Here is a 23,369-nt window from a genome sequence, read left to right on the forward strand (position 1 = left end):
CTCTAAATAGGTTTCCATTCTTCCAGCATCCTCTATACCTTCTACCCTGTGTGCACTGTTCTAAACCAGGTCTCAACAACTGCCTTGCACAATGATATTAATACTGTGCCATCTACTGAAAACACCTCACTCGATGCATCCCAGAATACATTAGCATTTTTAAGACCATATTACAGTGGCATCGTAGTTACCCTACAACCAATAACGTACCTGGATTCCTCTCTTCATAATCTCGCGTTTCATGAACCTCTGAGCTTACTCGCAGTTATTCTAATTAATCTTTAAGTGCATGACTTCTTGCTGTTATATTCCATCCCATTTCTGGTACTCCAGGCAATAGATCATCTTCAGCAATTGTGCTAATGCAGTTTAAGAAGATACTATGCCTTAAAAAATGCATCTTGTCCTATTTTTAAGATTATTTACCATCCAGCCTGCTCAGGTTTCCCCTCTTCCACGGCAGCTCACTCTGCACAACCCGTCCGCACCTTTGGCCATGTCAGAAGAGTGGCAAACACACGGCTCCTGTAAAGCGCTCGGCTCCTGAGCCTCTGTGAAACTTCCTGGCTCAAGGCTACCCACAAATTTCTCAGTATGCTCCATTTCTTCAGCCAAAACTACCATTGGCAACATGCTACTCTCCAAGAACCACAATGGTTCACCTGTTTCCCTACAACTTCTTACTATATTTTGGCACTTGTTTTTGTTTTGATGCAGACTCTGTTAGGCCATTTCTTTTACAAAATTAAACCTGAATGCTTCATGCAAAATAAGCCACATGTCTTTTAGGATCATCAGCCTCCCAATCATTAAAAACTTGTTTTTCTTGTTTACATTAAGTGGTTAAAGAGGGTTTCTAAATTTTCTCTATATCCTCAGTACTTGAATCATTAAGTCACATTCATTGTTAGCATCACACCACCTTTTCCTTCTGTCACTCCCTCATATTAAGGAAAACCTTTTCTGAAGCTAAGTTTTCAAGCTGTGTGAAGAGCATTAGATGATCGGTACCCAGGTGTGTCAGCCAGTGTCCCCTAAGCAGGATTCTCTGCTCCTTTCAGTGAAACATTCAGCTTGGCTTTGTTTTGCTACATTAATTAGGACCACGCTCCTATAGCCTGCAAGTGCCAAGAAGTCCCTCTGACTGCACTGAACTTTTGAGTGCACAGACAGCAGGCTCAAGCCGTACATCCTTGTGCTGAGAACAGCACTAGTGTGGGTTTGCAATCCTTTGCTTGTACTCAAACATAACCCATGGAGCAGAGCGTTCCCCTTTCATGAAGTGAGCATAATTCAGTTACAGGAACATCACAAGTGCCTGCGGGAGCAAAACGCAGAGGCGATTGCTTTAAGTTACAGATATATTAATTCAAATTAGATACAAGTTGGTTAAAACTTTTTGTCTCTACTTCTAGAGCAGAAGATTTGCTTGAGTAAAGATTGTGAGATTGGATCTAGTGTAGACATATGAGTACCATATACTGGTCTTACTGCAATCGCTATTTGTACCTTACGTGGGGAATCCAAGTGTGCTTCTGAAATCCTGGAACCTCTTGAGACCCTCATCTGCAACCCAACCCCTTAATGGGGCAAAAGTTGGTGTTTGTGAAGGAAACAGGGGCATTACAAGAGCTGCAGGGCAATCCAACATGGCCCAGGATGCCCAAAGTGGAGCTGAGACCAAGACGAGTTAGTCTAACTCTCTGCTCCACAGGCAGCTCAACACAGTGATTTGAACTCATTAAGTTTTCCCTGACTATAGGGACTTTATCAGCAAATGCTGTTGATGTTTAGCTGTTAGCTTAGAACTGCATGGCTTATTTGAAAATATACAGTATTTTAGTACATGCTAAAGAATAAAAATTGCTAAAGATTTTTTAACATTCAGTGCTCTCCACCATTCCCATGGGCATCAATGCTCAGCTCATACTTTTGGGCTAATAACTGGAGATACATGTTGAAGTATTTGCAGTTGCCATTTCTGTGGGCAATGAATCAGACTAACTCTGCCCCAGAAGATAATCTCCTGTGGGTGACTGAGTGACATCCCTGGACTTCTGCTTTGCTCTTCCTCTTTTCAGGCTTTGTTTAGTCTGAAAATTATGTCAGTTTTAAAGTTGGTGAAAGGCTCAGCTGATGGCCCTGTGAAAGACAATCTGTTCATCCCCAAAGGAACCATAATACAGACACAAGAGAAGAGCCACTTGGACTCCTCCCTTTGCTGTTGCAGAAACACGCTGGTGGCACACAAGGTAAGTGCAGTTCAGACCATCCATCTCCTTCAGTGGTCCTGTTAAAGATGCACCCCCCATTAGCAGCAGGTGCCAGATGTGCCAGTAACTTACGGTGTGGACATTGGGGATGTTAATAGTTATTGAGGCAATACTTTCCTTTGTTTCAAATGTTCAAGACAGCTCTCTTTAAAAGGCATTTCATTGGCATGCAGATATGCTTGGTCAGGTTCAGCTGTAGGATGGAAGGAAGAAACAGATCCGAGTGGTTTGCTCCATACCTTCCCTTCCCCACCTGCCTGCTTTCTGGTTTCGAGACTCCAGACTTGGCACAAGCAGGCTTCAGGGCCCATGTAGTTCCCTTATCAGTCATTTTAGTAAGTGACAACAAAGGCTACAGGGCCTTTAGTTAGATGCTCAGCTGGCAGCAGCAGTAGAAGTATCTGTAAACTGGTCCCCGCAGCATAGGACACCCACCTTCCACCTTCTCTCCAGCTTCTAGGCATGATCTTTTATGCTTGACTGCTTTTTCCACCTGCATTTTTGCTCTTTCTCATTTCACCCAACTTTTATTATTTCCTATTAATATCTATTGTACCTGTTGTTTGGTTTATTTTACACTACAGAGTAATTCCCAACATTGTAAGGAAAACAAGTTCATGAAAGAAACCTGGCTTTTACCAGCCATGATGCTGTTCACTTTACAAATGTCTAATTTTCCCCTGCCCTTTGTTTAGTCTATTTAGACTTAGCTTTTCAGAGAGGTTTTGCTTTAATCTGTACTTGTGCAACAGCTCCCCATATATGAGGTCCAGTGTTAGCTGCGTTCCCCAGGCTCATACAGTAATAATTAACAGAGATAACTGACATGAAGTAGACTCCTTCACAGCTTTTCTTGAACAATGGGAGAAAGTTGAACCCTTCACCCATAAAGGAAACGAGTCACCGATGAAGTGATGCAAGCCTCAAGCTGAGCCTTATGAGAGTTCAGTATTTCACATCTGGAATCTAAGTCCCCCTGCACACAGGTGCACACAGTCTTTCACACAGCTTAAATGCTATTTGGCAAAGGGGCATGTATAAATATTTTCTCCCTCCAGGCTACTAGCAGAAGAAGGCACTTTGAAGCTATCTTTGGAAGTTTTATGTTAATGTTGCCCCTATTAGGAGACACTGGCCACAGAAAGCAGTGCCATGCCATCCTACACCTTTCCCAGGGCATGGTCTCTCCTTATCCTTCCTATGACTGGATGTTAGGATACTTGCCAGGTTTTCATTGTTTTTTCATATTTAAACAGTTGAAGACTTTGCATGGGTAAGGCACATTATATAGGTCACAACAGAGAGGGAAAAACTTTTCAGGCTAAAGCCTGGGAGAGCTGGGGGAAGAAACTGCAAGTAATCTTGTACTTTTCCCCAAGTTACTTACAGGCAGATGTGGTTGATGCCCTTTCCCCAGTTCCCTATGTGTACCAAGTAGGAAATTATTGCTTACTTTGCAGATCTGTGATGCGTGATAAAATACAAGAAGATACAGCAAACCCTGTTCCTCCACTCTAGTTCCTTCCAGTCCTTCCTTTATTTTTCTTTTCTTTTTTCTTTTTTGGTAACTAATCTCCAGAATGTCATCAGGCCTCCTTCCATCTCCTGCTGCCTGTGGAAGCTCTCTCAGATGGTGCAGGTGAAACACTTCATCACATAAGAAACAGTGAAGCAGTCCCAAAGAGATCCTAGCAATGACCTGACGAGAAGCCATCGCCCATCTCTGAAGGTACAGCTGCATTGCGAGCACTTCCTTTAGTCCTTAAGTACTCTGCTGGCACAGGCTGTTCAAAACCCCAAACCCATGTAATGTTTTGAGCACATTACAGCACAAATGGAAGCTGTTTGCTTCATACATGGACTACATGCTGACATGCAGTAGGCTTTGTTTCTGGTCAAAGGTAAACTATTCTTCAGCAATTCGAGCTGATGCTTTTGACATTGTGCAGGTAAGAAGATGGTCATGTCACCCAAGTACTGCACAAGTATCACCTGCGTTTAACAGTTGTGAGAGTGCTGCTAGTTATCTAATGGATGTGTGAACTGCCACAAAATGCTTATTGACTGCAGCGAGAGATATTAAGATGCTCTTGGTCACCACAGCACAAACTTCATATGCAGAGTAGGGTTGGTGGCTGTGCTTAGAGTAAGCTAATCCAAAGCATTAAAAGCCGCCCAAGAATGGCCACTAGTATCAAGAAGATTTATTCAACCCCTCCAGCAGCCATTCACAAGGTATGGTTGAGGCTGTGTTGCTCTCATTAGAAGAAACCTACTCACATGAAACAAAAGTTCATTAGTTAATGAAGAAAATATTATTTTTTTTTGCTGTAAGAATAATATGTTATGTAATAGATTTGTTTCGTTTCACCATAAGGTCAGGCTTCCTGGAGAGGCTGGATAGATTTGGATTCTAATATTACAATCAGATTGCACTTCTCATTAACTCCTTGAGTTTGCTTTCTTGATTTGTTTTTAATTATCAACTGATTAAACAGGGTCGGATTTCACTGAGTGATGTTCACTTTGGACTTCTGCAAGGTTTATAATTCCTCCAGTTTCTGTGAGAGAAGTTCAGTCAACAAGTGATGTTAGCACAACAGGCAAATGAAGGAGAAGGATCATATTCTAGTGTATGTGTCAGTGTTTACCTTTCTTTTTCTATGGCATCAAGAGGATGAGAATATTCCAGAGGAGAAGGGGGAATTTCCTAACTATTACCTTCTCCCAGTACAATTTTTGTAGCAGGCACCTGTGTGAATATAGCAGAGGACCAAAATACTATCTGTGCTTGTGGCAGGCAGCACACATGAACATTTGAACATTCGGACACCACTTGCTCCCTCATGTCCCCCATGGCTCTTGCGTTTCTGTAGTGCGGGCCATCTCTGTATGCACACTACTCTAACAGAACCAATATTGGCTTCAGAGCAAATCAGATCCAGGCCCAATAAACTCAGAATAAAAAAATGAAATAGAGGGAAAACAAGTATGGTCACAAATGAGTGAAAAGTTGAGTATATAAATACTTTGTATAGAAGATACTATAAGAACTAGAATATTCATCCATAGAAAAGCAAAGCCCCTCTTTTTATATGATATTAATTTTGCTCTTTTATGGTTCCCCTCTTAACATTTCTATCTACTTTCCAGCTTCTCATACAATTCAACTTAAGATCTGTACAAGATAGTTACCATCAACACCCAATACTGAAGTACCCTCGAGTTCAATAAGGGCATACCCTTGCTAAAATTAACTTACAAATACTGCCTTTTATTGTCAGTATTTTGCTGTATTTGACTATGATCTTGCCAATACTGATTAGCAAGTATTGGCAGGAAGAGATACAGGGAATGTTTTGGGTTTTTTTAAGATACAGATGGAAAAGAGAGGCAGACAACATGCTTTTAATGCTAAAGTTTAGATACCACCATGAGATTGTGCAAAAACAATATTGTAATTTACCTAAGAACAAATACCCAATTTATTTGTTTCAATTTATGGGCAAGGTGATTTTTCCTCCCAGATTAGAAATGTGTATGTAGTTTTTGAAAATCCTGATCAGCCCAAGCACAGGAAACCAGATTAAGAAGACAGTTTATAAACAGCAGTAAAGCAGCCCATCTCGTTTCATTATGCAAGCCAAATGAAACACAGAAATTAAACTAAGAGCGGGAAAACAACTAAGACTTAAAACTGTGTTGGGAATACTCCAAAGACTCATTAACAGATGAAAAAGTATCATTATCTTATTAGGAGTACTACCACCCATACAGAAGCTCTGATCAAAACAATAATTAAACCACCAATAACAATCTCTCTGCATCATTAAATACTTTTGTACAAATAAATTAACTCTGCCAGCCAGAAACATCAAATGGAGATAATTTACCTCAACCAACTAATAAATCCAAACAGTCAGAAAGGCTCTCACATTCTTACCTGGGAACGTGCTATCATTCTTCTTCCAAAAAAAGCTTTTAAATAAATGATCTTGACAGCGCCCCTATAAATTTCTGTATTTACACCACCACTGATAAATCAATGAACCATGTGGCTTGAGATAACAACCTGTCCCTTTGCCAGTGGTGAAAACTGATTCTCTTCCAACTAACACATGCAGCTGGGTAGGAATATTTATTTCTGAGCAAAGTAAATGGACACTGAAGTGCAATTGTTGATATGCAGAATCTGGCAACAAATCAATATCGACTTTAAATAACCAATTTATGCCATTACTTTTTAATACCTATGAATCTTGTTAAAATCCCATAGCATGCTGTCCTGAAGCGGCAAAGCCTGCTTAATTTCTTTTGGTTTGTGGGTTTATTGAATTTGAGGCTTTAAGAATCCTGTTATTGGTGAGTGTCAGTTTCTAGCTTTTCTCCTTTATTGGCTTCCTTTGAAATATCTCCCAAGCTCTTATATCTCCACTTCAATTTGATTTTTTTTCCTGTGTTTGAGAAGGGTGCAGGTCTGAAGTTGGCATGTGTGTATTACTGCCTTGACTCTACAGAAGCAACCAGTACCAGTATTATTTGGGGTTTCAGGGGCGTAGATTAAAGCAGATATACCGAGCCTTTATTTATGTTCCTTTAAGCAATCTAAAGAAGTGTAATAAGCATATTAGACAATTTGCCAGATCATGCAAAACTGCATTCTTGAGCTACATAAATAGCAGTGCTCATGTATATATCATCTTGTAGCCTAATTATAAAAAATCAAAGATCAGGATTAAGAAAAATCCCAAGATTCCTGAGGTCAGAGTCAAAATTTAGACACAGAAATACAATGCAGAAACCAGGGGTTGAAATTCCTATAAAGCAAAAACTAACCTTCCCAGATACACCTCCAAGAATGGGTCAGGGCTGAGATACATCAGCAAAGCAGCACTTGTTTAGGGACCTTCATCCACTGCAGCCGTGCTGTACCTATTTAGGGGAAAGCAGAGTAATACAGTCTCAAAGGTGTGTTACTCTGGAAACTTTTACTAGAAGAAAGCTCAAAAGGGTGTAAAATTTCTGGTTTGAAGTAGATTAGAACTGAGGAGCCATATGTTAGCATGACGGCTTAATATGCATTTTTAGGAGCACCTCACAAGACAAGTTCAGCCTGTTCATGGAAGTGAGGAGACAGGAAAATGCATTGGAAGAACTGCAGAGAAAGAGAACTTTGTTTTCTAATGTGCTAGACTCTACATATTCTTTGACTAGCTACTGTTTTAGCCTTGATTTGTGAATATATTAAGCAATTGAACAGGTTTACATGTTTATTCATTTTCTCCCTTAATTCAACGGGAAGTTGTACAACAAATCTAACTGTACTGTCGTAGGGAAAAATACAGGCTGTGTCCCACAACAGATGCAGTGATCAGCACAGCCATGAGCATCTGCATTATATCTGGGTTCTTTAAGAAATGCCACCTAATCTTTGGAGCACTTGTGCATAATACAGTGAGAATCAGACCTCATGCCTACTGGTGTAACACAATTATTGCTACACTGTCAGAAAGCAGGCCAGTCCCTTGAAGTGACACTGAACAGTGAGCTATTTTGGGGCTTACTTTGTCTTCTTGTGTGTCATCCATCAGGAACTATCTCTGGAGAGAGGACAGTAGACCAGGAGGACCAGTCTGATCCATTCTAACAAACCCAATATTCCTAAATCATGCTCTTTAGTTTCCCAAATTAACTTACTTCATGGTAATACCCTTTGTGCCTAGAAAGATTTATTGTTTTTATTCAACCTGAAAATCTGCTGGCATTAGATATATTAGGATACCCACAGGTGGTTCTTTTGTCATCCTATCACTGCAGTGGGAAGATAGTAAAATAAATCAATAAAAACAATGTCTTGGTTGATGCTTGGGGAAACCAATCTGTGTTTGAATATATAGCTCAGCGACAGAGTGCCCCGTGTGCAGACAGCACTAGGTACCATGGCTTCCACTCGCTGGAGATCTCATATAAGGATTCGGGGTTTTATTTAGCTTTTTCTCACCACTCAGGTTTCTATCTACTTCTGTGCTGTTTTTAAAATAACAGTTTCTTATCTTTTTTGTTGTTGTTGTTGTTCAGATATATGCTAGATTGAGGGTTATTTTTCCACAAGGTCGTGTTTTCTGTCTTTGACTTGAACACAACATTTGCAGCAAGAGCCTAATATAAAGCTGATTTTCAGTTGCCACTATCCGATGTTTGTTTTCAAAGACTGTATGCAAATCATGCCAGTGCTGCCTTCTGCACTTCCTCCATTTTATTTTCTATTGAGACTGAATGTGAAGAGCTGCAGTCTATTTAGAAGATCATGGTTGTTGCAGCAGAAAACCAAAGCTATTTTCAAAAGTGAAATTTCTTAGAATCAGTGTATTTTCTTTGTGTAACAGAAACAAGTATGAGCACTCTGAATCTTTAGTTATCCTCCCAGGTCTGAGAAGATGTGAGGAGAAGCAGAGTGGGTATGGAAAGAAAAGCAGTTGTTTAGTAAATCCATTTATTTATGCTCTGTTAAGGAAGCAGAGTGGAGACTGCTGGGGTGAAGTGAAACATAAGAGAAACAAGTGGCAATTCTATAGCTGCATTCTCCAAATTATTTTTTCCTGAGAGCACGGTGGACATTAGTAGGCACAGGTACAGTCAGCCAGCTTCTGCAGAGAACAGCCTCCAGTTGAACTCGGTACCCCGAGAACCACACAGCTCCAGGGCATGCAGGGCAAGTTGTTGTTGCCCACCCTGCTTGTATGGGGGGAGTCATTCCCCACCACCTACAAAAACCATGCAACATGCCTTACACAGACATATATAGATATATTGCCTTGGATTATGTGTGTCTTCTGGACTCTAGACTAACTGCCAGAGGAGCATTATCAGACCTTGAGCTAACCCGAGAAGGAATGAAGCACTGTTTGTCAGGACCTAGCTATCTCCGTGCCCTCAGAAGAAGGGGGCTTTGTCCTACCCCTGTCAAGCCAATATTGAGTTCAACTCAAAGCCATTGATAACTCAAACCTGATAAAGCCATAAGTGAATCCATTTAATAATTGAAGCCACTGAAGGACCTCTACTGGGAAGCACAGCTTTGTTTCCTGGTATCCTATTAAGGGAAGGCTGGCACTGCATGTGCTGCAGATCTGGTTGATAAATTTCTGGTTTTATCTTGAATACAGCATGCAAGTGTATATCCAAAAAGCGAAATACATAGGGAACAAACAAAGGCTGTTTCCTACAGGCTGCTATGCCTACTCTACAGAATATTTTTCACCTCGTCAATCAAATATAGGAGGTATCCAATGGAGGTAGTTACACAGTAGAAAAGGGCATCCTGTTTTCCAGAGTTCTCAGGTCTAAATTCCCTGTGCTGCAGAGCCAGTTGCTCCTTCGTGTTTTTGTTACAGAAGTGAAGCTCTGCATCTCACTGTTAAGGAGACCATTTGTTAATTGTTTCCAAAAAGCCAAGAGTGAATATATAGCTATATAGCTAAATAGCTATACAGCTAAAACACACAATATTGTGTGCCCTACACAATATTCAGTGCTATCAGCTGCAGCACAAGATGCTTGTGAGGCAAGAACAGTTATGCCAGATGTTGGGTGTGAACCCGCTTGTTCCCACTGCATTTCCACTGTGTAGAGTTGTTCTAACTGTGACAGTTGTGCAGAGACCTTGCTGAGGCAGTAAAAGCCTGCCGATGTCCCAGCATATCTGAGACCTCCCCCAGGACCAGAGCCTTTGTGCTTTGTTTGCATCCAACATGAATGGTCAGGAAGCCTTACAGTGGGACTAGGAGCCAAGACTTGGTCACCTTATTTATGAGAAAGTCAATGCAGTTATGCAATTACTACTGTGAAGAAAGAAAAATACATTTTTCTTTAAAATTCACAATTTGCTTTAGTAAGAAAGAGTGTGGGGGTTTGATTACCAAAATCGATGATTAACGTTTCCTTTGCTCTTTTATGTCACCTGTATAGTCCGATTTCTAATTTTTTTGGTTCAAAAACTGGACAGCAGAGGGTGCCAAACCCCCAAGAGGGAGAGCACCCAGGCCCACTGAGCTCTCATACATCACCTTAATTCCCCCGCGTTGATAGCTCTACTCCAGCACGAGTGGTCAGGCCACATCGAGACACTTCAGAGCCACATGTTCCATCTGTGCTGATAGCTGTACTGGAGTGTATTATCTCATTTGGTTGTGTCAGCACTTCCATTACAGTTTATAACCTCTTACTTTGTGGATCAATCTAGGCTATTGCAAGCCAAGTTATTTTCTCTCTGATGTGCAATTGGCACTCAATGTTATCTCAGGAATCTGAAGCCATGTTTTGTTATCAGGATGTTGCAGAGACGACTCACTAAATTAAAAGCAAGCACTTGATCATACAGAGCCGAGCATAAACCCTCCCCCACCTTTAACATGTGGTACAAATATGACACAGCCATTGATGAACTAGATCTGTTTAACTTAACATCATTTGTATGCAGCTTTTTACTTTGGACAAAGAAACATGAGATTAAAACATCAACAGCTCTGAAATCCCGTTCTCATCCTACAGTGAATTATGAAATGAAGTGGTATTATATTAGCAGGCATTTCTTCTTGTTCTAATAAAAAGATACACATTCTACATTTTCTGCAAACACTACTCATGGGAATGAGATGGAAATTGGTCCTCGAGTAGTAACTAGTTACAATAGCTTCTAAAAGAGCCTACAAGTTATTCTGATTGTATTTAGGAGCCAAATCCAGAAACCTCTATTGTATTCAGATTCTTGTTCTTTGCTGGAGTCAAAAATTGCTGCACTTGGTCCAAAGGGCATTTGTTTCTCTTCTATTTCTTGCCAAATCCTGTCCTGAAGATGAGCATTGTCAGATGGTTCACGTACCTGATACATGTAATCACTGGCCCATTATTTCTACACAGGAATGGGATCCATCATTCCTAATTGAAAATTTTGCAGATAACAATTGATAATTTGTAAACACTTATTCACTTTGAATGAGTTATGTAGGCTCTGTTTACTTAATCTAGCTATTTGTCAGCTTTATCAGTCACTTATCAACAGAAGCAGAAAGCAGGCCACATATTACCCATTCATCATCCCTTCCTGTCTCTGGAACACGCGCAATATATATTGCACATGCCACAGCAGTGGTGAAATAGCTCATAATATAACATTGCCAGCAGAATTAAGTATAATAGTTACTTTCTCAACGCCAAAAACTTGTAGGGTGCTTCACAGTGGCAGTAATGTTTTCATTCAGTCCCAACACTTAGGCCTAACAAATTAAGTTATTGCAAATACGTCGCTGTTGCTGGCAGTTAAGAGAGGAGGTGGTGCAATGGGTTTCAGGCTGGACTGGGAACACCTGACACCCCTGTGCAGTAATGGGGGAGGACATCTTCTGAACGGGGAAAAGTGCAGGAAAGAAGACGCAGCTAGAGAGGTCCTGTGGTCCCTCAGGGTATATGGAGGTACAATTTTTAACATCTTTGTGTAGTAGCACATGATACTGAAGTCAATTTGTGTAGAAAGCAACCATTCTGAACGCATATTGTCACAAAAATAGCCTGTAATTGCTTGCTGTACAGGTAGTGTGATGCCCTCGGCCTGTAGTCAGCAGTACCCAGGACTGTACTCCCCTCAGGGGAGCAAAACTCAGTAACTTTTACATCTCAATTAAATTAAGAAAACTGAGACACCAGCACCATCTCACCTTTCCAGGTCTCCAGGCCTCACTAATCCTGTCGGTGCTCCAAGCTGCAGGGAAGCGCTTTGAGAGAAATGTGACTTTCACCCCAACTATGGCTTCTCCCTGCAGATATGGCCTCTGGGTGTCTGGCAGCCTCTCACTGGACTCCGTCGCTCCCTGCCACTCTGCCGAGCAGAGAAGGCTGCCTGAGATGGGCAGGCGGTGCCGAGGAGCCGCAGCCTGCACCACCCCACTGAGGGACGTGCTGAGGAGAAGATTTTGGAAAGGGACACGGGCTCTGCTCTCAGCGGTTGCCAACGGATACACCTCAGGCCTTTGAGGCCAAGATGGCTGCCTCCGACCTCCTCACCTCCTAAGGTAACAATTCCTCTCCCTCAATGTTCTTCCTCACAGACTGGCTCCCTTGCCCCTCTTCTCTACCTCATATTTAACCCTATGCATTTCTTTTCACCTCTCAGATGTCCCCTCCTTGCCCTCCCCTTGTCCTCACTGCTGGCAGGGCCTGGCTGGGGCTTCGTTCAGCCCAGAAACTCAGTACAGGTGCTTCTGTCACGGTTTCAATCAAACCAAAATTATTGTATGCCTTAACAAAAAGGACTTGCTGGAAAATCAAGGTTAGAAAATCACCAACTCTGCCCTTAATCCAGCAGTAAATAGTTCACTGCTAAAAAAAGACACACCACCAGCAAAACAAAGGCATTTGGCTCAGTACACAAACATGAGTAAAACACCAGAAAAGCAGTATTGTCACTCTGTAACCTTTTAAGTAAAGTCTGGCAGGAAGATGAAGACTTAGAAGAGCTTTAAAAAAAGAAGCCCTTTCTACTGGCTCTTTACAGGGAAGGTGGGAAGCTGTTGTAAGGATTTCAGATGTACTATGGCATAAAAACATTTCTGTGTGAAAAAAATCATGGACACACATTTTAAAAAGTTACTATTTTGTAGTTTCCACAAATTCACCATTACCTATCAGTTAAATATTTGCTGCTGCTTACTTTCCCCCCAAGATGTTCCTTTGTTTCTTCCTTTGATTTGGGGAGGGTAGTTGTGTGGATTACTACTGTGATTAGCAATTTTCTTTCCAAGGGAAAATGTGTTATTTTTAAATCCATGAATCCAAATGCCCGTTGTGATCTGGAAAAATAAAAGCTTACAAATAATTCAATAGTATCTTCAAATTTAGATAAGTCATTCAAAAATGAGCTAGTGATTGCATAGAAGATGACAAGCTGAATTGGCTCTGCTGGTCATTCACCAGTAGCCCCACAGTTAATCAGGAAAGGGGAGGAGGGTGTCTTGCAAATCTCCCTTGGGTATGTGTCTCCCAGGAACCCTCCTTTGGGTAGCCAGAACCGCCTAAAACTGATGCTCTTCAGGACACTGCCAAAGGGAATGTGGAACAATGTTAAAAATCACGGTTAATGCAGGCATGCAATCACTGATCCTTAGCTCAGTTCAGACACTGCAGTGTAGATGAGCCCTTTGGAGAGCTTAATACGTTAAGAGAATCCATTACTTTTTTCTGATTTATTTTATAATGGCTCATTTACATGCACTAAGAAACGGTATTTTTATACTACTAGAAAGGTACAGATTGCCTCTTTGCAGTCGTACAGATTTTCAATTTTAGACAAGATCTTTGAAAAATTGACAGTATTATGAAGTTCCAAGAAGCTTTTCAAAGTCACTTAGGTTTCTAAAATCTATTACGGTTATTTTTTCCTTCGTATTCCAAAGGTTGTATTGTTGGACTCATGGTACTAACGAATCCTGTTGTATATGTTGAGCAATATGAAAAATAGGGCACTAATGTTTTAAAGTCTCTAAAACATTTCTCAAATTGACTGTAAAATGTGGCATTTCTACAACACACGATTGTTTGGCAGGATATAAAAGCTTACTGGTTCTCATTTGGGTGATTTGCATAACTTGTTCATGGCATCATTTGTAAATATTATGCCTATCCCAAGCTGCCGCTGATAAAAGAATAAGATTGCTTTTGCCAAAGCACATCATACTATAGAGGAGAAAAAAACCTTCCTGTCTAAAAAGAGTAAAGCTATACAAAGTGAGTTAAAATTTTATACTGCACTAATCTCAGGAAATCACTTTTGACGTCTGTTAGAGAACATAAAAGTGAAAAAAAAATATTTTCTTTCATTATATGAAGTGGTTCTATGAGGACTGGGCAAGCCAAGGAGCAGTGGCTATTCCCAAGGAGCTGTTTTTTGTGAGCATGCTTCATACCAGCACCCAGGAAGTCCCTTTGCCCGTGCAGCAGAGAAGATAGGATGAGAAGGGTTTTTCTGATTCCCCAGGCTCACTGCCAATTAAGATGTAGTCAGCAATTCTGTTTCACGCAGACAGATGACAATTCAGTTTGCTCACTGACCTGTGTTGACTCTTTGGTACTAACAAAACCAAAACACTGCTACAAATCTATTTCACCCAAAGAGACTGAATACAGAGGAAAAGCTCATTTACTTAGCAAGGCGGGACAACATCCATATAATCATTTTAGAGTGTGATTTAATATTCATGACTATCCTAGAAGGTGGCAATTTTGACTCATGCTACAGAGTTCACTGGCCTGTGCTTGCTTAGGAAAGGTCCTTCAAGGGATGTTGCATTTCTTACAGAAAAATGCTGTGGTGAACATGATGCTGTCAGTCTTTGGAGGCTCCGTCACAGTCACCAAATAGATGGACACCTGGAAAGCACGCATGTTTGGTCCCCTTCACAGTCAAGAATATGTCACTGTGCCTGTTGTCGTGACCTCCCCGATTAAAAAGCTCAGATGAAGATTTTTGTCTCTATAATTATTTAGTGGGAAGGAAGAAGAGTAACTAGGATGCAGAGTGTAACTACGTCTGACTGTTTCTTAGAGTATCAAACTCACTATATTAGCAGCTGTGCCAACACCCTTGTGCTAATTTTTATGCAAGTAGTTGAATTGGCTCTTATAAACTTTTAGGAAATACACCAGGCACTGAGAGATGCTAATATCTCTTGATGCAAAGGTAACAATTTAACAAGGTACCATTTATACATGATCTGCGGCAGAGCTCTGAAGTTACTAGCATGCTGCTGGGCAGGGCGGGTAATATACTGCTCAACCTCACTAAACCTGACAGCTGGCTTAACTAAAGCGTTTTTCTCCCCTGCAAGGGCTATAACAGAGCAAATAGCGCAAAAAGATGCTGCGACTTCTTAAATCAGGGAAATTTAATGGCTTGATTTGGATAGTGCTTTTCCTCCTCACCTTGCATTTTTCTACTTCTTAAATTTAGCAAACCACAAATGAATGGCTTTTTTCAATCAGACCTTAAACTAGGAAAAAAAAAAAAAATTGTAAGTCAGCAGCCAAGGCAAAGGAATCCCCAGAGAAAGTGCTTGGCATTATTTCCTGTGGTGAATCTTTGCCTGCCAGGTTGAATTTGGGAAGAGGCAGAAAAGAAAGTTAGAATTTGCTTTCATCATGAAAGATGGAAAAAAAAGGGTAAGTGACTAATTACATCTATAAGATATACATATTCTATTCCTTTAGTATATAGATGCCAGTAATAACCTCAGGTATAGGAATACTTCTAAAGTACAGTGTTGGCACTTTAGCAGATAACAGCAAAAGAAAAGTATTATAGATTGTATTCTTTCCATCTCAATTGCAACAAGATTAAAACAAGATTTCAAGCCATTAAAAACACATTGTTTTGCCAAAGTAAGATTGGAAATAACTTCTAGGAACATAATACTGGATATACCTTTCTTATTTGCTACAAACCAAGATTATCTCAGGTAATGAATTTACACTGGTGAGTGGAGTTCAAAGCCACTGATTTTTGAAAGTAGATCTGACTACCTGGGCAGAAAACTTGAAAGTATGAAAAAAAATCTTCTTTTTAAAACAGCGTTCCTAATCAATAATGCTACATTTGAGTCCAGAAGGTGCAATTAACTTTTCAACCTGATTCTTGGAGCTCTGTATGGGTGATTTTTAGGCCATATTACAAGATTCCGTTGTTCTCTCTGCAGTAACAAGCAAAGCTTTTCTTTAAAAGCTGTGGAAAAAATGAGGTTTCAGTTGTGAAAGTATGAATTAATGAAAGATAAGGATTTGTATTTTAGAGTTTGCAAATACCATTGCAATATCTATACATTTATCCACTCTAAAGTCTGCTCTACAACAGAGCAGGAAAATGCTTTCATCTGCACAAATATTTGAGATTTGAGAACATTTTTGCCCCAATCTGCATTAAATACACAAATTCTTCCAAAATAGTCTATGTAAAATAAGATCATAAAAGACTGGTGTCTCCCCAGCAGACCCAACATGATTAGAAAATATTTTGTGTGCAGAGAATCTGGATTCAAGTTCCTGGTCCACTCATCTTAAAGAGGAAATTGAACCCAAGACCTTTACCTTAAATATCAGCAACTGGTTACTCAGAAGGTTGATCAAGCTCTCTAGGTTTAATCAGAATTGAACCGAAGAAATTATTCTTAAAAATCTGTACCTTCCCACAAACACTGGCTTTGATGAGTCCACATTCTTAATGAAAAAGCAGGATTATAAAAATGCTTCTTAATAACTTTGCTCTGGATTATACAAACAAATTTACTTCATGATCCCTACTTAATTACTGCTATATATGCGTATCAGCACTAGGTCCAGAAAACTCACCAAACAGATTTTTTTTTAAAAAAATGAATACTTAGCATTTGGCATGTCCAGAATCTAAACTAGCTGAGGGAATAAGTCAGCCAAAGCATCACTTCTGTTAAGCGATCTTGAGTAAAACCAAGCAACAGAAAAGCATGGAACCAACAGTGCTACAGCATAGTCTGTACCGTGCATTTCTGAACCATGAAATAGCTCAACAAGACACAAAAGGTTACTGCTAGTGCACAGCAACAGCCATACAGAACAGAAGTGATCCCAAGCATGATTATTTTCCAAAGGACATTTTCTGTGTGCTGGAACTAGCTCAGCAGATCGCTTCTCCTTCACAGTTTGAGCACCAGTGTTGGATTCAGTCCTTCACCAAGCCTGGGAAGATGACACAGCTGCAGAAAGGAATACCACCCTGAGCTGTCTGCACCTCAGATAGCTGCAGCTTTCAGGAGAGCTCTGAAACTTGTCACAGAGCCTCTGGGAAGAAAGTCTTAAAACAATTAGTCACTGACAGAAAAGCCCCTGCATATAGTTGCAAAGCCCGAGCTTATTGTGCTTTGACCATAACAAAATGCCATGACTGGTCACAGGACTTGGCTGGAAATATGGCAAGATAAAAGAGTTAGTAAAACCAGCTGAAGCTGTTGGTAACCTGGACTGGCTGACAGCACATAGCATTTACCTAGTAAACAATTTGATGCAACAGAAATGAGGAGTCGACTATTCAACAAAAAGCAGAAAAGAGCTGGAGCTCACAGTGGTTAGCAGGTATTGCAATGGCATACAGACATATCCTGGAAAACAAATACATTACTCTCCACCCAGTTCCTTCCCAGCAAAACTTAGTCTAAGCAGGCAGCTCAGAACAGAGCCATCCTCGGAGATAAAGTACCCAGTTTGATCAGGGCTGCCATCCTTATTAAGTGACCATGACATGAAAGACAAGGCTGACCAGGTGGAATGAATGATGAGATGATCATGGCTCCAGCACAAAGCGACAGTCATGTTTTTGAAAGACTTAATGAACTTTGAGCCATTCACAAGGAACAGGCATGGACCCTTCATTTGACTAAATCTCCCTCTGCAGCAAGGCTTAGGTGAAAAGGCAGCGGCTGAAAATCAATAGATTGGACTACCAGCAGGAGGAAGATAAACATAAATTGCACCTTCTGAAAGACAGTGTTGTGCATGTGTTAATCCCCTTCCAGTATATAAATCCAGGAGCTGTTGTGATTATCATGCTGAACAAGGAAAACCAAAAAATGTGATGGCAGAAGAGGCCCAAGAATCTGCTAGATGCTCCAATGAGATTTTTTTAAGGAGTCCCTCATTTTAATCTTTTTCTTTCTGAACATAGGATGGGATCTGATTATTTAAACACTGGCCAGAATGGAGCCCTAAATTAAGGAAGGAGAAGGAAGCACTGCATCACATCTGATGCTCTACCATCTTAAATCAGCTGCAAACACTGCATTTCTGTAATGCTCATTGGTGTTCACTAACCTTTGGGTTGACTGAGGGACCAAATAAATTGGTGAGCTGTGCTGTGGATGAAAGGAGAGGGATTAATCCTTTGAGCACGCCTAGAATCCCCTGCAGGTCTGTTGTGACAGAGTGGCTCAAAGCCCTGGGCATAACACTCTGTTGAAGAACAATACAACCTGAATTTTTTTTGAAATTTCCTTCTTATCCTCAAAATAGTTTGAAACAACAAAAGAAACTATAAGCATGTGAAAGCTAGGCTGGAAAGTCTGATTTCAGTAGAGCAATATTTGCTACCCTGACAGTTATAACACCACAGGTTATATTTTTATTATATTTGATTTTTCTGTTTTCAAAGGACTGACCACAAAATAAACCTTGACATAGCCAAAATTGGATGTTGCTAATGAAGCACCCAAGAGGACAACACGCTGTTCCTCTGTGTTAGCAGCAAATGATTGGTAATTAAATAGCTGTCAGTGGGGGGTGCCTGATGTATTTTTATTAACTTTTTTGTGTATATTGCATACATGCTCCAGAGTGACCAGCTAAGGTAGGTTACATGGCATTTGAAGCTGAATTTCCTGAGGTGGAAACCTAATAACCTGACAGAGCACAATATTGTAAGTGCTTCAACCTGCTCACTTTCTCATGGTGGGTGCACAATTAATTTTTGATCTGGAGAAGGCTGACTGACATTTACAGGCATTGCAGACACCTGCTTTAGAGCAGGGATTGCTTTCTGTTTCTATAAAGTGCAATACACAATTCAGCTAATATCAGATAAATAAGGTTTATAGAAAAGGTTGCAGCTGCTTAGTGGTCTGAAGCCATTTTTTTTCCTTTGATAGCAGAAAATGAATGTACCTAATACAAAAAGTTTTTGGTTTGGGAATTTTCTCAAGTGAGAGTGTTGTGTAGTACAAATGAGTTTTACAGATAAATGCCATAATACTTGATGCTGAAATCCAGAGATTAGCTGAGCCCAACCTGAAGGATGCACAGTTAAGGAGTGAACATTAAGAAAAAACCCTCATGTATTTCAGTTTTGTTTTATTACTGCTTAGTAGAAAGCATAAAATGATCCAAGAGAACAAAATGGGCGCACACTGTTTTAAAGACTTTAAGCTGTTAAGCAAGCTGATTTCAAGGGAAGATTGCAGGAGACAGACTGACTTTTAAAGGAAAAGAGCAACTATTAACATAATAGCAAGTAAGCAGAGATTGTGATGATTCACGAAATATCCTCAACATGAAACAGCAAATCATGTCATATTTAAAATAACATTTGATGAGTAAGGACTTGTAATCCCTGTAGGAACATGATCAGATATATAGGTAGGGTTGACATGCATAAGGAATCCCTTGAACACTGTGGCAAGGCCTGTGGGCTTTATTAGAAGTGCCGAAGGGAATATTGAGCATATGGTCCTTTCGACAAATGCTCTACTGATATCCTCCTCTTTCAACAAAAAGAAAGAAGCCACAGAGAGCACTAAATTCAGATTTTGTCAGTACTTCTCAAAGGACTGCTGAACTTGGTTTGTCGTTTATCCTGAAAGAGGACACAGTTTCCATTGGCCTGATTGTTCTAACGGATTGAAGGGGTGGCTTTCTTCAAGTCCTCCTGCTGCTGTGGCGTCACGGGAGGGCGGGCGCTGCCTGCTGCTGTGAAAGGATTGCTCTCAAGGAGTGCAAGGGAGTGGACAGCTCTTTGGGAAGTACTTTGTATGTCGTAGGCAATATATCGGCACCGCACTGTGCAATTTAATAATCTAATATTCCACTACCAAGCTGCCACATTTTCAACAAATCCTTGGAGAAATGTAGGAATCCTATCAAAACTGCAGCCTTATCACTCCTTGGAAATTTTCTGACGTGCAGCAGAGCAGAGGGCATGTCTTATATTGAAAATAAGATCAGACATTTCCTTTGTCTGACAGCCAACTGTGGTTAATGGGATTCTAATTTAATCAGAGTACAGAATGGGGCAGATGTAACATTGATAAATTATAACAGGGATCAACATGCAAGGGTAGTGCAGGTAGGAGTTGCTGTGGAGAGTGACAACTGCTGGAGAAACTAGAAGTATCCAAAAAGGATTTTGCATACAGCAGTAGGTCAGTCCCACAGCATAACAAATTGAAACACACCTGGATTTTAAAACTGCTCAGTATTATCTTACGTACTGTACTCTGACCAGCCCTACCCGAACATTCACATAATTTCTCAAAGGCGGCTGAGTTGTTTCAAATAACATCACAAGTGCACTTATTTTTAAAGCAGACTAAGCTGCAAACACATGGAGCAGACTAGTGCTCATCCAAAACCTTGTTTCTTGCTTCCCAGCTACAGTTTGCTCACCGAACATGAGTTATGCCTGCTTTCAAGGCTTGCTGTGTGGACATCTCCTTTATGTGCCTCCGAAAGCAGCCCGAAGAGTTCAGTAAGAGTTGCTCTACACCTTCCACTGTGTAATCCCTCTCCCAGAACTAATGCTTCAGGCAGACAACCAGGATAAACTGGAAGAAGATCCTTGCCACATCATTGGACCTCCTTGCCACTGGAGATTGTAAATGCTTAAGGGATTGTTGTAAATGTTTAAGGGATTCAAAACTTACTGGACAGATTAATGGAAGAAAATTCGGTCAAGACTCTTCAAAACAGGGACCATCACTGGTTTAGGAAATATTTATGCTGCAGATGACTGAAGACTGGGAGAGTATTTTGAGTAGGATCACCATATGCTTGCCCTGTCTTTATGCTGTTCACCCAGCATTTGCTACAGGCCGGAGACAGATTATAGTAGATGGGTCTTTTGCCTGATGATGCTTTATTATTTTCTGCAGTGATAGTAAATGTCCCTGTCCAAAGAACTCGGTGTTTTACAGTAAACATCTGGATCTGTTTTCTTCGCAGTGATTATTAGCTGACTCAGCTGCATAAATTAACCTAGCCAAACAGCAAAGGCATGCTGAGTGCTGTGTGGGTACCTGAGAGGTTCAGTGCTGCTGGGATGTTCAGGGATGTCTAGTTGTTAGACTTTAGCAAGGCATATTTAATATATGTAAATAGGCTTTTTACAATGAGTAATGTTGCCAAATTTTCCAGATTGCTAGCACTGTCCTCCATTAAACTTGGAGGACAAATTCACAAAAGACATTATTAGGGGAGGTAACAGTAATGCTAGTGAGTAAATTTGGTGATGCTCTTAATCTTGGGAAACAGAATGGATATCCTTGCTTCTTAGCAAGGTCGATGTTATATATTGTCATACTGCTAGAAATAGTCCATGGTATTGTTCTGTTTCAACAGAATTAGTCAGAATACACAAAATTAAGTAAAACCCAAAGAACAATATCATAAGTGCCAAAATAAAATATTCTACACAACTAAAACTGAAATTATGTTTCTTACAGGATAATGCAAGTGATCTAAGTCAGAATTCAAATTTCTCTTAAAATAAATATTTAAGTATTAAATAATGCAAAGACTTAAATCTACCATGAAGAGAACAAAACACTAAAAGGCCCACATCCCTAATGTAATTTATTCTAATCTGGCAACAAAATCTCAACCATCTTAAATATGTGTGGTGTGACTTCACAGAGCAGAGTTAAATTTCTTTAGATGCAAGAATTATGTATCTTAGAAGCCATCCTATATGGTCACTCCCCTTCAATTTCAAGTTGGTAAAAGATGAAAATTTAGAAGAAACTTTTCCATGGCAGTGTACATATTTGAATGGATCAAGCAGTTTCAGTTAGTAGCGTGTGAAGAAGGCAGTTCTAGAGAATTAATACTATGAGCATTAGCCGAAACAGATTTTGGATCTTCTCTCAACATTCCATTCATCTTGCTTAATATATTTCATGTTTTATTCATGATTTTTTGAGTTTGGTTACAATGCTTAACTAAATTGGTACGTTGCTAACAGACCTTTTAAAAATCCTCATGAACTCTTTCTCATGGCGGTATGATGCAAAATGTTATTGAAAAATAGCTGTTTTATAAACCTTGGGAAAGCTGTTTAATAACTGCAATAACACACTCAAATGTAATAACACACTCTATTGATTTGATTATCACCAGATAAACACACTTCTTGGTTGGCTGAATGTGCCAGGCATAATGCACGCACTGCAAGGAACTTGGAGATTTCAGGGTATGTTGTCTAAGTGCGCTTTGTGACCACATTACTTCAGAGTCTACTTCTGTAATTACCACCCTGTGCAATTTTTTGCTACAACAGGATAACTTTATAAGAGCACCAGAATCATCTACTTCAGCATATCTTTCACTTCAAATAAATGACCGTCAACAGATAGCCTAAAACTCAAGCTGGGCTCAATCAGGGTAGAGGGTGGCATTTCTAGTTTGAGGATCTCTCATCCTCACTTTTGGATTAGGATTCTGTGCAGAAGACATGCAGTAGTTGAGTAGGCAAAGTATTGTGGGATGGCAGAGCTGGAGGACCACCAAAGTAGTCCACAGTGCAGAAGTGCGCACTTAAAACATACCTTGACAGGCAGTTAACTCATTACTGCTACAGAATAGGAGCCCAGAGTCCCACCCTCTCCCCAGAGACTTGGAGAAAGACAAGGCCTTCAGGAAGGATCATGCTGGTGCAAGTCATTTCATGGAATGGAACCTCAAACTGAGTGTGAATCAAAACTTCTGCCTCATAAGCCTGAAGGCTGGCCTGGTCTCCAAAAGTAGCCATATTCTTAATCCCATTGAACAAGGCATGCCGGGGGATGGGCTGGTCCCAAGGAAGGAATTTGGCAGAGTCCTCAAAACGGACAGCTGTGTCAGCACACAGAGTGATGGGCTTTGCCTTTGTAACTACCAGTGAAGAAAGAAATCTTGGCATTCTGACAGACAGTGCCAGCTCAGTGCTCAGGAACAATCCAGATATTGGGATTTACTAGGAAAGGAACAGCCACAATGTGTCTGCATCTTGACAACCATGAGCTGTTCTGGTCACCACCCCTCTCAGAAAGGATTTACTAGAAGTAGAAAGGGCATGAAGATGGCCAATAATCATAGTTGTGGAATGGATTCTGATTGTTGAATGACTAAATGAGCTAGGACTGCTAATGCTGAGACTGAAGGGGACTTCTTCACCCAGTGCATAGTTAAGCTGTGAAGCCTATTGCTGGCTGTCGCAGAGGCTAAATTGGATATGAGTTCAAACAAAACAAGGCAAATTAATAGAAAAAAGTCACTAAG

General features: G+C 40.4%; 1 long non-coding RNA gene across 1 annotated transcript; it reads left to right on the top strand.

The window, feature by feature from the left end:
- The first annotated feature begins 3,610 nt into the window (after positions 1 to 3,610).
- LOC141947977 (uncharacterized) lies at positions 3,611 to 14,640 on the top strand. Its single transcript, XR_012630325.1, has 3 exons — positions 3,611 to 4,002; positions 12,092 to 12,340; positions 14,623 to 14,640. It is a non-coding gene; the product is annotated as an uncharacterized LOC141947977 (long non-coding RNA).
- The last annotated feature ends 8,729 nt before the right edge of the window (positions 14,641 to 23,369 follow it).

Source organism: Strix uralensis, chromosome 10, assembly GCF_047716275.1.
Source record: "Strix uralensis isolate ZFMK-TIS-50842 chromosome 10, bStrUra1, whole genome shotgun sequence".
NCBI lineage: Eukaryota > Metazoa > Chordata > Aves > Strigiformes > Strigidae > Strix > Strix uralensis.